The following is a 15,682-nucleotide window of genomic DNA, read 5'->3' on the forward strand; positions in this document are numbered from 1 at the left end:
CCGGGCCTCGTCGGGTACCCTACCTACAGACTGACTTGGACTTGATCTATGTGGTCTCTAAGAGACTTAAACTCCATTGCATGATTTTGTATCCTGTCTCTCTATTCATCTATTGTTCAGTACTGCGCAATATGTTGGCACATTACAAAAACATAAATAATAATATAGGACAATCATGTCTCAGACATCAACTTAGGTCACCAAACTCAGCTCCACCCAAGTTATATAAACATACGCTTCTTACTGCTCTGTACAGGTTATACAGAAAGTTCAGCGGCTCTTCCACTACTGCTACATCATCCCTCAGATTATTTATATTAAATACGCATTACTTTACATGGAGCCAAATCACAGCAGAAAACCACGGGGCATAAAGCTTCATCAGCTCCAGCATTGATTACCTTCTCCTCACTCAATAAATAAAGGCTGGGACTGGTAAGTCCATTTATACATTACCTTATAGAGAATGAAAACTGGTTTAATAATTACATAGAAGGAGAAAAAATGAAGTTCAGTTATTATTGCATACGCTGCACTGCAGCGTACTGGAACAAATAATGTTTTGACTATCTGACTTTTTATTATTACAATGTATATATATATATATATATATATATATATATATATATATATATATATATACATATATATATATATGTATACTGTATATTACAAAGCGTTATTTTTGCAGCCGTTTTAGCAAGACAAGCAGAACTCCCAACTGTATTGGTGCTCGTAATGGGTCAAATACGGTTACACGAAACTTCACATCATTTTTCGATTACGTACAGCATACTACATTTATGAATCACAGTAATGCCTGAAATTACCCAATTATGCATAATTTGCGTTCAATGTGTACAAATATTCACATCTATTCACAAGTGGACTGCGCATGCACGGCTATTGGTTAAATATTCAATGCGAAAAATGCATTCATATCCGAAAAGAAATTGTGTTCATCAGCCAGCATACTGCAGACGTGCGGCTATTATGTAAATATTCAATACGAAACATCCATTCATTTGTGTAAGTCCGTTCGTGTCCGAAATGATGTGTTAATTATGCTAACATGCGTCATTACGCTTAGCGCTTACATTTAAATGTGATTTTTTTTTTTACGTGTTATTTGCAAATTTTGCATTGCGATTATGATGTGTAATTTCTGCCCACCACTACCCATCTGTTCTTCTTTTGGAGGGACAGCCTTTCTTTTGGAACCCACTCCCTTTGTCCCTTTTCACTTCTACTGAAAAATGTATTTAATTGACTCTAAACTTTATTCTCATCATTTAAATGGATCTTTGTTTTATTTTCAAATGTTAATATGAGGCCTCTTGTACACTATACACTGAAAAACTGATCCGCTTTAACTTTCCATAGCAGTGCATTGATAAAAAGCTTTCAGCTAAAATGTGTATAGTGTGAACTGAGCCATAGGGAAACATGGACATTACTTTGAAAATCAGATGTCCTTTCAGCTATAAGGGCTCAGCCACACTATAAGCGCTTTTCTGAGCACTTTGTGATTGATTAGCCCTTTTTAAAAATCACTTTCATTTACTTTAATTAAAATTGCGGTAAAAATCGCCGTTATTTATCGCGTATGCGATCCCACAATCGCAGTGATTTGTATGCGATTTTAATGAAAGTGAATAGGAGCAATTTTTAAAAAGCCCCCAGAAAGAGCTAATCAATCACAAAGCGCTCAGAAAAGCACTGATAGTGTGGCTGAGCCACTGATATAGTGTAAGAGGACCCTGAAAGAAAAGTACTGATGATAAAAAGGACCAGTGTGGTTTGAATGATATAATTACACCTTTTGCTTATGAATTCTTTATGGTATGCCTGACTAGGGCTCTAGTGGGGGCGTGACTAGGGGGGTGGCAGGGCGTGTTTTAGAAGCATCTCTCTTTGCTATTAAAAGGTATTACTTTTACAAAACTTTGTTTTTTCTACCTACATTCTTTGTTATCTCAAAAAGTTGGGAGGTACGAGACAAGTGCAGAGGAAACTGGATCTTAAAGAGAGCCCAAGGTGGACTCATAAAATAAAAAATATATATATATGCTCAGAAAAAGTGGGATCAGCGCATCACCAGGCCGCCTCTGAATGGCCTCAGCTCAGAGATGCGCTGAGCCCCCCCCAGGAACTACAAACGCACCTTGAACCAAACAGAGGCTCTGCATATACACCAAAGAAAAACTAACAAGTGGGAGCAGCTGACCAGAATTAAATCAAACATAGCAAAGAAATGAACAGCGCTACTTAAAAACAGATCAATGCTTACCTGCAAAAAAGTGCAGACCCCACTCATGGGATACAAATACACAATGAGCACACATACAACCTGTCTACCACTTGGAGGATGTTAGTTTCCACTAACAGCTTGCAATGCGATTTGTTAGGTACTCGTCCCTCCCACTGTCGAAGAAGTCTTTCCTCCATGGGAGGGGGCCTAACACTAACTAAAACCTACCTATGCATATGCATAGCCTGGGCGCGCTACCAGTAAAATTAAGAATTGCGCAGAAAAAGTGGGATCAGCGCATCACCAGGCCGCCTCTGAATGGCCTCACTCAGCTCAGAGATGCGCTGAGCCCTCCCAGGAACTACAAACGCACCTTGAACCAAACAGAGGCTCTGCATATACACCAAAGAAAAACTAACAAGTGGGAGCAGCTGACCAGAATTAAATCAAACAATATATATATGCTACCTGAACCGCGGGGCTGGGCGGATGAGGTAGCCGCCTAAACCACCGCTCTCCGCTGCTCCTGTGGGGCGCACTGGCCCACTTTCACTCTGGTGACCTCTGGGTCAGGAAGCTAGAAAGAGAGAGATCTCTCACTCACAGAATCGTGCAGGGAGGTGGGGAAGCTGCAGGGAGCACGGCCAGGGAGAGAGAGAGATTCCCAATGGCAGTTCTGGAAAGCCTACAGGAACGCCCCTAGTGGGCGTTTAGTGCAGGGAATCCCTCTCCTCTATTTACCCTCTGAGATAGCAACAAATATTGTCGCTTATTTTGGGGGTCTATAACGCGACGGTAGGGGGCAGAGAGCAGCAGTGGGGGGACACAAAGGCATGTCATGAGGCACAGAACCTGCCTCTATGTCCCATCTGTCCCTCAAGGAACTCTAGGATAAAACTCTGACATAACATTCAATAAAAATGTGTTTTGCTACCTTTTACTACCCATTCAGTTACCATGTTTTCTTTTGTGTACAAGCAATATTCTCTGTTTACAAACTACAGGTTCCTAAAGTACAGTTCATCTGCTCTGAAAGCTGCCATTGCATGTTATTGTATAGCTGCTGTATTTGTATATTACAATCTACCTAGTGATCATTTCAAACCTCTCTTTGATTCTCAGCGCAGTTTAGTTTCATCATGCTGCGGGCTATATACTAAATGTATCTAACAAAGGAATGTAAACAAAAGATGTTATCACCTCTTCAGATGTGGTAGGATAGCAAGGAGCTTTCCAAAGGAACAAAGTGCTGTGTTTATCTGTTTGAATGCTGTTCTGCTACAATCTTTTTATGGTAATAGATTTCATGCTGTAGACTGCCAGGCAATTAGTATTATTTAGCAGTAAATGATTATGGTAGACTCTACAGTATACCACACTCACTACAGCATCCCTTTGAGGAAGGCGTACCACTTGTCCTTGCGTAAAAAGAATCCGATTTGTCATATGCATGTTTCTGCATTTGCGATTTTTCTTTTTTTTTTTTTTTTTGTACAAAGTTTTGTGTGCTATTTTGTGATTTTTAAATACATTTGTATTCTTAACTTAATTCTTCATGAATACTTATGACTTGAGTGACATTAAACTAATGACACTGAAGCTAATTTACAAAAAAAGCCATCTACTTAAAAATACACTGAAGCAAAAAAAAAAAATCAAAAAAAAAAATCATGATATAATGAATGGTATGTGTAGCACGGATAATTACTGGAGCATTAGTAGCAAAGAAAATATTCTCACATCATTATTTTCAGTTATATAGTTTTTTTTATAACATTGCATCATTCTCTAATATTTGCAGTTTACACACTACTTAGCATTCTAAATGATTTTACAGAGCAGGCTCGTAAACTTTTGAACTGTTCTCTGCAGTGAAAAAAAAACAATATAGTGCCAGACAGACACTTGAGATAACAAGCTTCAGAAGACAGAGCTCTTTAAAAGTCATGGAGCTCAATGGCTCTTTTGCATAGATAACTGGAGTTTAACTCTTCCTATACTGGAAACAATATTAGACTTATGTCTCTGCTCCTAATGTTTTATTTCTTAGCTGTACTACACATTCAAATCATTATATCATAATTTTTTTCACTTTTTTTTGCTTCAGTGTTAAAGAAAACTGAAGCAATTTTTTTTTTTAAAAAGTCACATATTCACCTATGGAGAGGGAAGGCTCTACATCCTATAGAGCACAAGTGTCAAACTCAAGGCCTGCGGGCCAAATGTGGCCCTCCTTGCCATTTTATATGGCCCTCGAGAGCTTTACACGTGCATCATTGTAAGCAGTAAAAGAACAACAGCATTTGACCTTCTGCAGCAAACCCAATGTTTGCTGCAGAAGTCCCCTCCCCTACCACCTCATACCAACCCAATGCTTGCTGCAGAAGTCCCCTCCCTTACCACCTCATACCAACCCAATGCTTGCTGCAGAAGTCCCCTCCCTTACCACCTCATACCAACCCGATGCTTGCTGCAGAAGTCCCCTCCCTTACCACCTCATACCAACCCAATGCTTGCTGCAGAAGTCCCCTCCCTTACCACCTCATACCAACCCGATGCTTGCTGCAGAAGTCCCCTCCCTTACCACCTCATACCAACCCAATGCTTGCTGCAGAAGTCCCCTCCCTTACCACCTCATACCAACCCAATGCTTGCTGCAGAAGTCCCCTCCCTTACCACCTCATACCAACTCAATGCTTGCTGCAGAAGTCCCCTCCCTTACTACCTCATACCAACCCAATGCAAGTGCAGGCATCCAAACCAACAACTGCCCCCTCCCCCCAATATAGTAAAGTGTGGCTAGTATAAAATCCACCCTCCCCTTAGTAAGTGTGGTCTGTATAGAAATTGCTCCACCCACACCTGCCAGAGTAGCACAGAGGAATACAAATACCTACTCCAGGGCCAGGGTAACATTGGTGTAACCTTGTCTTTTGTGCTGCTATTTCACAGAATGCACTCCTCCATTGCCAGCTTAGGTCCTTACAACACTGACCTCATTCTTACATTTTTTAACGCATTACAAAATGTCATCACAGCAGAAAACCCTAGGAACCAGATGCAATACATTGTTGTCTGGGTCAATCAGGGCTTTATTTCCTATTAGGCACTGTAGGCTCATGGCTACAGGCAGCCTGTGGGTGAGAGGCAGGTGGGTCAATGGGTGCCCAAAGTGTCTCCTTCTATCGCTCCCTCCACTCATGTATTTACACTAGTTCCCTCCATCACCAGAGCAGTGAGCAGCGTCAATGGCTTATGGAGAGGACGCTGGAGGCGGGCTGTTGAAGCAGAAGTCAGCAATGGAATGTCGGGAGTCGGTGAGTTTCCTTCTCTGATATGAGCTGCTCGCCACTCTGAAGAGGGAGGGAGCCAGTGTATATATAGTTATCCAGAACTCAGTTAACCAGAAGTCTCAAGTAACCAGAAAAACAATTCTGGCCTGTTGGATGCAGTAATCTACTTTTACACTTCTTTATACAGTAATAAATCTCTTTCACATTAAGTTAAGTCTGCCCTTTGTCCTAATTTGGTGCCAGAGCTTATGTGCCTGTAGCTGCAAATCCCTGGGGTCAAGGCATTCTTTTATCGTTCTGCTGATGTCCAAAACTGGTTCCATCAACAATTTACTGACCAATACCTTTAGTTGTCTGTGGCCAAACTGATACAGCATCAATACAGGGGTGGATTAGTCATTCCAGAAAGGTCTTCCCACAATGCCTTCCAAATGAAGACATAGTCTGAGATGTTCTGAGTCATGCAGCCATAAGGAACCAAGGGATGAATGCCAAATGTAAAAGTATAATTGAGTTTCAAATAGGGGAAATACCATATTTACTCCAATACAAGTCTAAACTGTGTATAAGTCGACTCCAATATTCAACCCTCTTAAGCTGGAATTTTTTATTGACTCAAGTATAAGTCTACCCCGCAAAGTTAATGACTGCAATTGGGGCTCAGGAGGGGTTAATGACTGCACTGCTTACAGTATTGCAGCCATTAACCCCTCCTGTCCCTTACGGCGGATCCGAGATGAAAAACTAACTATAACAAGTAACTTGTCTATATATCTTATCTAAAGTTTAGATCGTTTACACAGCAAATCTAGCTGCAAACAGCTTCAATAGAATATGATTATTCCTTCCTGTGATACAATGACAGCAGCCATGTTGTTTGTACACATTACACACGAATGAGATAGGTACTGTAGGTTCGTTCTTAACCTGAACCCGTTCAGTCGGAACACTGTGCCACCTCTGTCCCCTGTGCCTCCAGTGTCTCCCTCTGTGTAATCCCCCAGTGTCCCCCTCTGTGTAATCCTAATACTCCCGGCTACATAAGTGCAATAGAGGAAGCGCATGGCCCAGAACAGCACATGTGCAGTAGCCCATAACCCTGCTGGATTGCGGACTTCACAGGAGCACAGTGGATAAGACCGAAAGAACATCAAGGAATCTGACAGACTACAGAGGGCTGGAGGAAACACCAGGAAAGTAAAAATCCTTTTCTTCCATTCTGAACTGAACTGAACTGAATACTGTAAGACATGATTAATTAATAAAATTGCTTTTTTTTTTGACAAAATTTAAATTCTTTAGTGTTTAGTTTTAAACCATTGTAAATGCTTTTCCACTGGGAAGCGCAGTCACATGAAAAATTGCCTTGTGATGCAATCGTTTTTACTTCAATTACTACTACCCTTATTTTGCCATGATTGCGACATGAAATGTTGGGTGTATGACGCAAACACACCAAAAATTCTGCAGGCAGGCAATTGCGATTCAAACAAAAATGAAATGCACTAGTGGAAAAACAGCACCGCGATTTACATGTTAATCCTTGTGCGGTTGCGATTGACAAAATGACAGTGATCTGCTTTTTGAATCAGATCGCAGCTGGTGGTAAAGGGCCCTCACTCTGATATACCGTCTAAAATGTATCACAGGAGGCAACATCTTTACTGCTGGCAAGGGCCACGGAGCATCACTGCGGCATGTATGTTTACTGTGTGTTCTAAAATCAGCAGGAAAAACACCTGGTTTCCCAGAGTGCACTGGGAGAAGACGTTCTGCATAATAAAGAGCCTAAGCTAAACATCACTGGGAGGGTGGGGTTTCATACCAATTATAGCACTATATAGATATAGGAAATGTTTCTGTTGCTGAATAATTGATGTGTAAGAGGGTATCCTGAATAATTTACTGCATTTTAGTATAGGTCAGCAAAGTTCATTTTTAAGGTCAACTTTTTTTGTTATTTATTTTCCTTGTTTAATTTATATTGCACTGTTTGTGTCCTCAGCTAACCCAACCTTCAAGGTTAACCTTCATTAATTTAGATGATGGACTGCTTATTTAAATCTAGTTATATAAACAACCTGCTCTATGTAATTACACATTTCCTCAGATGATGTGTATAAGAGCCACACCTTATATTGTTTGGCACAGACAACTATCTTTTACAACACTGCTCTGACAGCAAATTGCATTATAATTATTAAATTACGGTATTCAGTATGTTACCAAAGGAGAAAATACAGGCAAATGCCAGGACTACAAGACAGTCTTGCTGCAACAGGATATAGTGACATAGTTTGGTTGAAAAAAGACACCAGTTCATCAAGTTGATCTAGGTGAAGGCGAAAAACCTTACAAGGCCTGGGCCAATTAGTGATTCGTTTGAAAAATTTCTTCCTGACCCAAGATGTCAGTCAGAAATGTTCCTGGCTCAACGCTAGGAATTACCTAGTAATTATAGCTATGGATGCCATTCAATGCAAAGCAAGCATTTAAGCCATCTTTAAATGCAGATATAGAGTTTGCCATAACTACTTCCTGAAGGAAGATATTCCAGACTTTAAAGATTTTAACCACTCTCACTGTGAAGGACCCCTTTCTAAATAAATGGCAAAAACTTTTTTCCTCCATACACAGATCATGTCCCCTTGTCTGTTATACAACCCTAGGGACAAAAAGCTCATCTGCCAAGCTTTTGCATTGCCTTCTGATGTATTTATACATGTTAAGCAGGTCATCTCTCAAGGCCCATACACGGATCGCTCAAACTCACTTATCACGCGAACGACAGCCTGTACACACGCCCGATTTGGCGGGCGAACGACTGAACGACGGGACGTTCAAACGACCCGTCGTTCGTAAAAATCAAACATGTGTATGGGCCTTTAGCCTCCTTTTTTTCCAAGCTAAATAAACCTAGTTTGTCCAACCTTTCTTGGTAAGTGAAATCTTCCATCCCTCTGATTAATTTAGTTGCTCGTCTTTGTAACCATTCTAGAAGATCAATGTCCTTTCTAAAGTGTGGTGCCCAGGAGGCCAGACTGTATCTCATACGCACAAGTGATTCATACAGAGGGAGTAGTATACTACCATCTCAAGATTTTATTCCCTGTTTTTTTTGCATTCTAGAATTTTATTTGCTTTATCTACCACTGCTTGGCATTGTATGCGATTACGGTACTTAACTTGTTATCAACAAGAATTCCCAAGTCCTTTTCCAAGTCTGATGTCCCCAACTATATGCCATTTATTTTATATGGTGCTCTACCATTTTGTCCGTCCAAGGAGCATGACTTTACATTATTCAATATTCAATATCATCTGCCATGTGCACATATGGCTATAGCAATAGCTCCTAGATGATATTTCTGTTCTTTTACATGCGGCTGAGGGGTTAGATGGAGCATATATACTTTATCTTGACATACTGTAGTAGTAGCAGTAGTGTTGTATAGTGTTAGCCATCAGTAAAAGCAAGAAGTTTTGAGTCAGGATGATACAATTTATTGGCTAACTTAAAAGAATTACTCTTATTCTTTTAAGCTAGCTAATAAATGGTATCATCCTGACTCAAATTGTCTCGCTTATCTTGACGTGGATAAGTTGAAGTTCTTCCTTAGTTCAACCTGGTTATGACACTCTTCCACCCCAAAAGAAAGCAGATGCCACATCATTGGGCATTTCTTACAGACAGCTAGCTTAAAGTTTATATCCCCCATGAAAACAAAGAATTGGTTATTAAAGCAATGCTTACTACTTCAGTTATAGCTATACAACCTTCAATCTACATTTCAGACTGCTCAGAGTAATAAAGGCCAGGGAACATCAGGACTGGGCCTGACTCTGCTGAAAGAAAATTACTGTACATATCCTCAGTAGAAAATGGTGCTCGTAATGGGTCAATTACGATTATGGAAAATTTCACATAACTTTTGCGCAATTATGCATTGTGTAAATTGCGATTATGTTACAAACAACATACTATGTTTGTAAATCATAATTACGCCTGCAATTATGCATAGTTACAAAAATTCATATCTATTTGACAGCGTACTGCGCATGCACAGTTATTAGTTAAATGTTCAATGCGAAAAATGCGTTCGTATAAGAAAAAAAGGCATCCCAAATTATGCGTAAATACGTAAATACACTAACATGTTATAATGGCAGCAATTACATTTGGATGCAAAAAATTTTATGTGCAAATTTCACATTATGATTACGATGCGTGATTGCGAATTACGATTCGTAATTATGCATAGGAGTCATTTCTTCCTACCACTAGTAGAAATCTGAAACTGATAGTATAATGTGAAGTGGTGAGGCCAGTACTGACTTATGGCTCTGAAACATAGACATGATAAATGAGCTCCTAAGGAGATAACAGAGGAAAATGTGATGAACAATTTATGAACCAGCTGTAGATAATGAACAGTGGAGAATTAGGATTTACTAGGGTCATAAATAGAGGATGACAGATGATAGAGCCATTAAAAAGGTTTTTGAGGGAAAACCAGGAGGATGTTGTGCGAAAGGAAGGCCAAGGATAAGGTGGCTTGATGATGTTGAGGAGGATCTAAAGAAGATGGGAGTTAGAAGATGGAGAGATAAAGCAGTCAGTGGAGAATATTTGTTCAGGAGGCCAAGGGCCTTCATTGGCTGCAGCACCAAAGAGATGTAAGTCAGGACTATTCCTTGAGCTGAAGTGGACACTGAAGGCAATTAAGATTGTGTGATCATGATTTTTAGTATTGTGAATAGTCTTGCCCCACAAAAATATGGGTTCAACAGAGGAAGTCTGATAATATAAATCCAAACATGGTGGACTTGAATAGAGCCCAATGATAATGAATTCTAGTGAACCGCAACTCACATCCGGGTGAGACTAATACTGCTAAACACTGACATTTAAAACAAACATTTGGAACTATACACTTTGTACTTTATGTTACACATTTATATGGATTACAAAAAAGGTTCTAGTGTGTGGTGTCCATCTAAACCTATTCAACGAAAGCTTGTCAAATAGGTTTCTTGTGGACAAGCTCCTGCCCTGGCCAAGGGGCTGGGCATGAATGAGTAAAGTCCAAACATGCACAGTAGAAGAAAGAAGAAGAAAGCCATGCTCAAGCAGATTTGTTCTACTGGGCATGCATAGAACTTACGCACACATGCCCAGTCTGTATGTGCTCATCCACAGCTGGGAACAAGGCTAGAATATGAAGGGACTCTGCTCTAGAACAGTGGACTAGACGAGGGGTCTGGAAACCTCGGAACCATCGAGGCTCCCTACTACTAAGGTAAGTATCTAACTTTTACCCCTCCTAATAATTATAGGTTTACTTTTAAAGCCTATTCTTGAATGCATGTAATGCTCTTACCCTGCATAAGTGGGATAGAAACCCCCAATCATCAAACTCACATCATACTCACCTTCTAAGGTCTTCAGCTCCAGGCAGAGAAAGTCCCACCCAAATCTTCTCTGCGCTCTGAGTCCTAATGCCATTTTAGTTCCTGGACCATGGCTATTTCTATAGGAAAATACTGGAGGAAGACTAAGGGGCAGACTGGTTTACCCTTTTACACAGTCCTCCTTGCTGCATTCCAAAAGCCCCTGTTATTTAAATGGCACATCTCAAATCTATCTCACAATTCCGAATGATTATTCCATGTGACACTGCAGGGGAGGTGAGAGGAGTCGAAGTCAGGTGTGAAAGTCAATGTCGACTTCGGGATCAAACTATGAGTGAGCACCCTAATCAGAGGGGAGCAAGTTCTAGTGAGGTGGGTAATCACCCTTTACTGCACTTACACAGTTGCTACCCATTTTCAGTGCAATCTGACACTAGAGGCAAAATATGCATTATCATGGAGGATACCATATGTCAGAAGCACAGCAGGAAATAAATGTTTTAGGTCTAATTTCTCATATGTTCTCAAGAGAAAGCTGTAATAACCTTCCTGAAGAAAGTGACGTCACGGGTTACTTTCAGTAGCGTGTAAAGTGATGTACAACCTCCAAATACATGTAAAAAGGAATGCAAGAAGATTCCTACAAATCTGTACAACACTTTACAAGCCAAGAAAAAAAAGATATATAATGGCTATCATTCATAAAAGCAGTGCGGTAAAAAAAATTTGTGCGGGAAAATACCGCATTTGGTAGTTTAGACTTCTGTGTGCTCATTCATAAAAATGTTTACAGTTGCGATGCAAGTTCGGTATTTTCCCTAACTAGGCAGGTGGTAGGCTGGCGGTATGTTTGCGTAACATGAGAAGCTGCCGAGTTGATACATTTTCTCCTCCAGAGACAGCGTTACTATAGAAGAGGCAGCCCCAGCATCCCTTTACACGTGCATTTTTAAAAACTGCCTCTGTTTGCACTGAATCTGCGCTGAATCTGTCTATTAGTCTTTCTAAACAATCTATTTAATTGGCAGCTTAGAAGAACTTCAAAAAAATGTTACACATGCCAGGCTTTCTGATGTGAAATATATCTGAAAACAGGTACCCAAGGGGTTAAAAAAAACCACAGCCTTGGTATTCCAGAATGCCTTGTCTGCTCTACTCTCTCTGCAGCTGCTGCTTGGGAGGTCTGTCTCATTAGCTTAGTTGTTCTCCGCATGGTTATCGCTACTTCAAAGGGAGCGGTAATCTTCGTGCTGACACTGCTTGCTCTAATCTTTATAAATTGATTTATGGTGACATGTGCTAACATAATCACCGCACAAGGCGGTAATTTATCGCTCTGCTCCAGAATGTCAGCTTTTCATGCGGAAACAGCTTTTATGAATAAACACTTCGCTAAGTGCTCGGTAAATTCAGCTGTTTTATGGTCGCTGGATTCCGTGGAATTCTAAATTCTGCGATTCCGGACAGAATAGGGCCAATTCCGATTCCGGGGGTCGGAACGGAATTGCTATAGTTGTAAAATGGAATTCCGCTGAATTTTTTTTAATTCCGTGGAATTTTACGGAATTCAAATTTCTTTCCTCACCTATCTATTTTCTCCCTTTCTTCTTCTTTCTCCCTTTCTTCTTCCTCATCTTCCAGGGAATTGTAGTATTTCAAAAGCCAGCTAACATACCGTGGCTGGGAATTTAATCCAGGCTGGGCTGGGATTTGAACCCAGGTCTCAGTGTGTGGTAGGTACTTAACCACTATACAACCACCAGCACTACATGCTGAAGCCAGCCTTGCATGTACCATTATGATCAATCCAAGAGAAAAATTAGGTTGTTTAAGGATTTGTAGCATGTCAAAAGCCAACTCATATTGGCTGGGAATTGAACCCAGGCTGGACTGGGAATTTAACCCAGGTCTCAGTGTGTGGTAGGTAACTCACTTAACCACTATACAACCAACACTACATGCTGAAACCAGCCTAGCATGTACCATTGTGATATACCCAAGAGAAAAATTATCTCTCTCTCTCTCTCTCTACGACTTGATGCCATTGAACTGAATTTTCAGCTTAAAACCATCAATGGATACCGGCAGAATTTCACAGGCAATTTCGGAATTCCGCCAGATTGAAAAAACAATTCTGTTCCGACCAAACGGAACGGAATGACCAATTTCCGCCTAAAAATTCCGGAAAATACAATTACGCGTAAAGCGGTGACCATCCCTACTAGAGAGAGAGAGAGAGAGAGAGAGAGGAATCTACCTGGCTATCTGGGGTTCTCTTCGGACAACTGTTGAACACAAAAGGCAAGGCCATGCCTGGCTACAAATCCTTAAGCAAGCTACTTTTTCTCTTGCATTGATCATAATGGTACATGCTAGGCTGGCTTCAGCATTTAGTGTTGGTGGTATAATGGTTAAGTGAGTTACCTACCACACACTGAGACCTGGGTTCAATTCCCAGCCCAGCCTGGGTTTAATTCCCAGCCAATGTGAGTTGGCTTTTGACATGCTACAAATTCTTAAGCAAGCTAATTTTTCTCTTGGATTGATCATAATGGTACATGCTAGGCTGGCTTCAGCATGTAGTGTTGGTGGTGGTATAGTGGTTAAGTGAGTTACCTACCACACACTGAGACCTGGGTTTAATTCCCAGCCCAGCCTGGGTTCAATTCCCAGCCACGGTATATAAGCTGGCTTTTGAAATACTACAATCCCCTGGAGGATGAGACCCTCCTCCCTCTGGGAGGAGAGAATAGGGAGAGAGAGAGGGAGGAAGGGACTATGGGCCACCATATAGGATAAACAAGGATACTTTAGTGACTTTTTCAAATTTTCTGACGAAATCCGGAATTTCTCGGAATTTCGTACAAATCCGGCGGAATTTTCATAGCGAATTTAACACTGATGGAATCCATGATTTCCAGCGGAACGGAATTTGTTCATTCCGATCATCCCTATTCCGCATACGGAAATGCTTTATGAATGATAGCCATAGTGTATGTGGCATGTGAATTGTTGGCCAACACGTGCATCATGTACTCCGCATAGCATTGTTTTTAAATTCTTCTTTTTATTAACACATTTTAGAAAGAAAAAGATCAGAAAAAGAACATCATGGACATATAAGAGACACATAATAGAGCAATGCACATAATGATGTCAATATAGTACAATAATCATACAATGTATACAAAGGAGATCATGGGTACAGGCAGAGACCAGAACAATGATAAAGGCCTCCATTCTGGTAGGGTTATCAAACAATGATTATCAAACACTTGTGAGGTAATTTACCTCATGATGACATTTAGCAATTTTGGTAGATTTTAGTCATGTTTTACCTTATAAGGGTAAATTATGTGGTAATTCATGAGTTAATTTGCATTAATTTACTAAAAATAGCTATTCTCATGGAAATTAGCCCCAGGAACAGGAACAGCATAGGAAGCGTCTGTGACAGAAGGAGGAAAGGAACAGAGGAAGAAGCTTAAAGGACATCCGAGATGAAAATAGACTGATGAAAAAAAAAATTGTATCTATCCTCCTTCTCCTAAGAGGCACAGACTAACCAGCAAGCTCATGGTGACCCAGAACTCATTGGGGTGTGTAAGGGACTACAATGGTCCTAAAAGCCCCCTTACTAAGATGTTAAGAAAAACAAAAGTTTGCTTTCCTAAAACAGAAAGAATTTGCGATAATTCAGGTTGGAGTGAGCTCGAGATGTCTCCCAGGCACCACTGCTGAATATATGCAAATTAACCATTGTACCCTTAGAAGCTAAACACACCTCCAGAACTGCTGGAATGCAATGATGTGTCAGCTTGTTAATATGTACAGAGCCATAATAATCCAACATGCATACAGACTGTTTCGGATTGTTTGATCCTCATCAGTGCATGGCATGGATTAATTTGGCTCTATGGAGTAGGGCTTGTAAAAATGACTTTTTTGTTTTTTTAGATATCCCACAGTTTTATGTAATATTTAAATCAATGACACCTTCATTGAAGTATGCCCGAGCTCAAATCTATGAATTATTGACCCTTTTTAACCTCTTTCCTGCTCTTAGAAGCCATTTACTGACAGTAAAGTGTTTTAGGCTGTAATTACTTATCAGTGAGGGTTATGCTATAGTCTGACCTAGTCCCACCCGGTCCCGACCCGGATAGAAACTGTCACTTGCAAGCTTAACTCTTTAAGGCAGAGAAATAAAAAAGGAACACAGCATAGTTATTTGTGTGCTAGGCACTGCACACACACATGTTTATCTCATCATGTCACATGTCACGTCGGTTGTCTTTTAAGCTAATTAGGAGAAAGGTATCAATCATTTAGAATGCTATGGAGGAATTATACTGGAATATTTTACCTTTTACTAACAACACTATCATTAGCCTCCTATTTTTCCTGGTTACAACACAACCTAATCATAGTCTCTTGATAAACAGCATTACAGAGTATTCTGTGATGTAATAATTACATTATTGATACAAAATGACTTTAAAAGAATTTAAAAACCATGCTATGCGGAGTACATAATGCACATGTTGGCCGACAATTCACATGCCACATATACTATGTATGCCTTTATTTCTTGGCTTGTAAAGTGGTGTGCAGAGTTGTGGGAATCTTGATGTCTTTTTGAATGTATTTGAAGGTTGCACAAGCTCTACACAGTCCAGAGTGATAACCTGAATTTTCCCCTTATCGACTTCAATGGTGTTAAAAT

At 40.3% G+C, this 15,682-nt stretch overlaps 1 protein-coding gene across 1 annotated transcript in view; it reads left to right on the forward strand.

Annotated features, from left to right (window-relative positions):
• The first annotated feature begins 277 nt into the window (after window positions 1–277).
• Window positions 278–15,682, forward strand: part of LOC137570522 (beta-galactoside alpha-2,6-sialyltransferase 1-like) — a 50,917-nt gene continuing 35,512 nt past the window's right edge. Inside the window, exon 1 of the mRNA XM_068279213.1 lies at window positions 278–435. The gene's annotated coding sequence lies outside the window, so the exon portion shown is untranslated. The remainder of the gene's footprint in view (window positions 436–15,682) is intronic.

This window comes from Hyperolius riggenbachi, chromosome 4 (genome assembly GCF_040937935.1).
Source record: "Hyperolius riggenbachi isolate aHypRig1 chromosome 4, aHypRig1.pri, whole genome shotgun sequence".
NCBI classification, from domain to species: Eukaryota; Metazoa; Chordata; class Amphibia; order Anura; family Hyperoliidae; genus Hyperolius; species Hyperolius riggenbachi.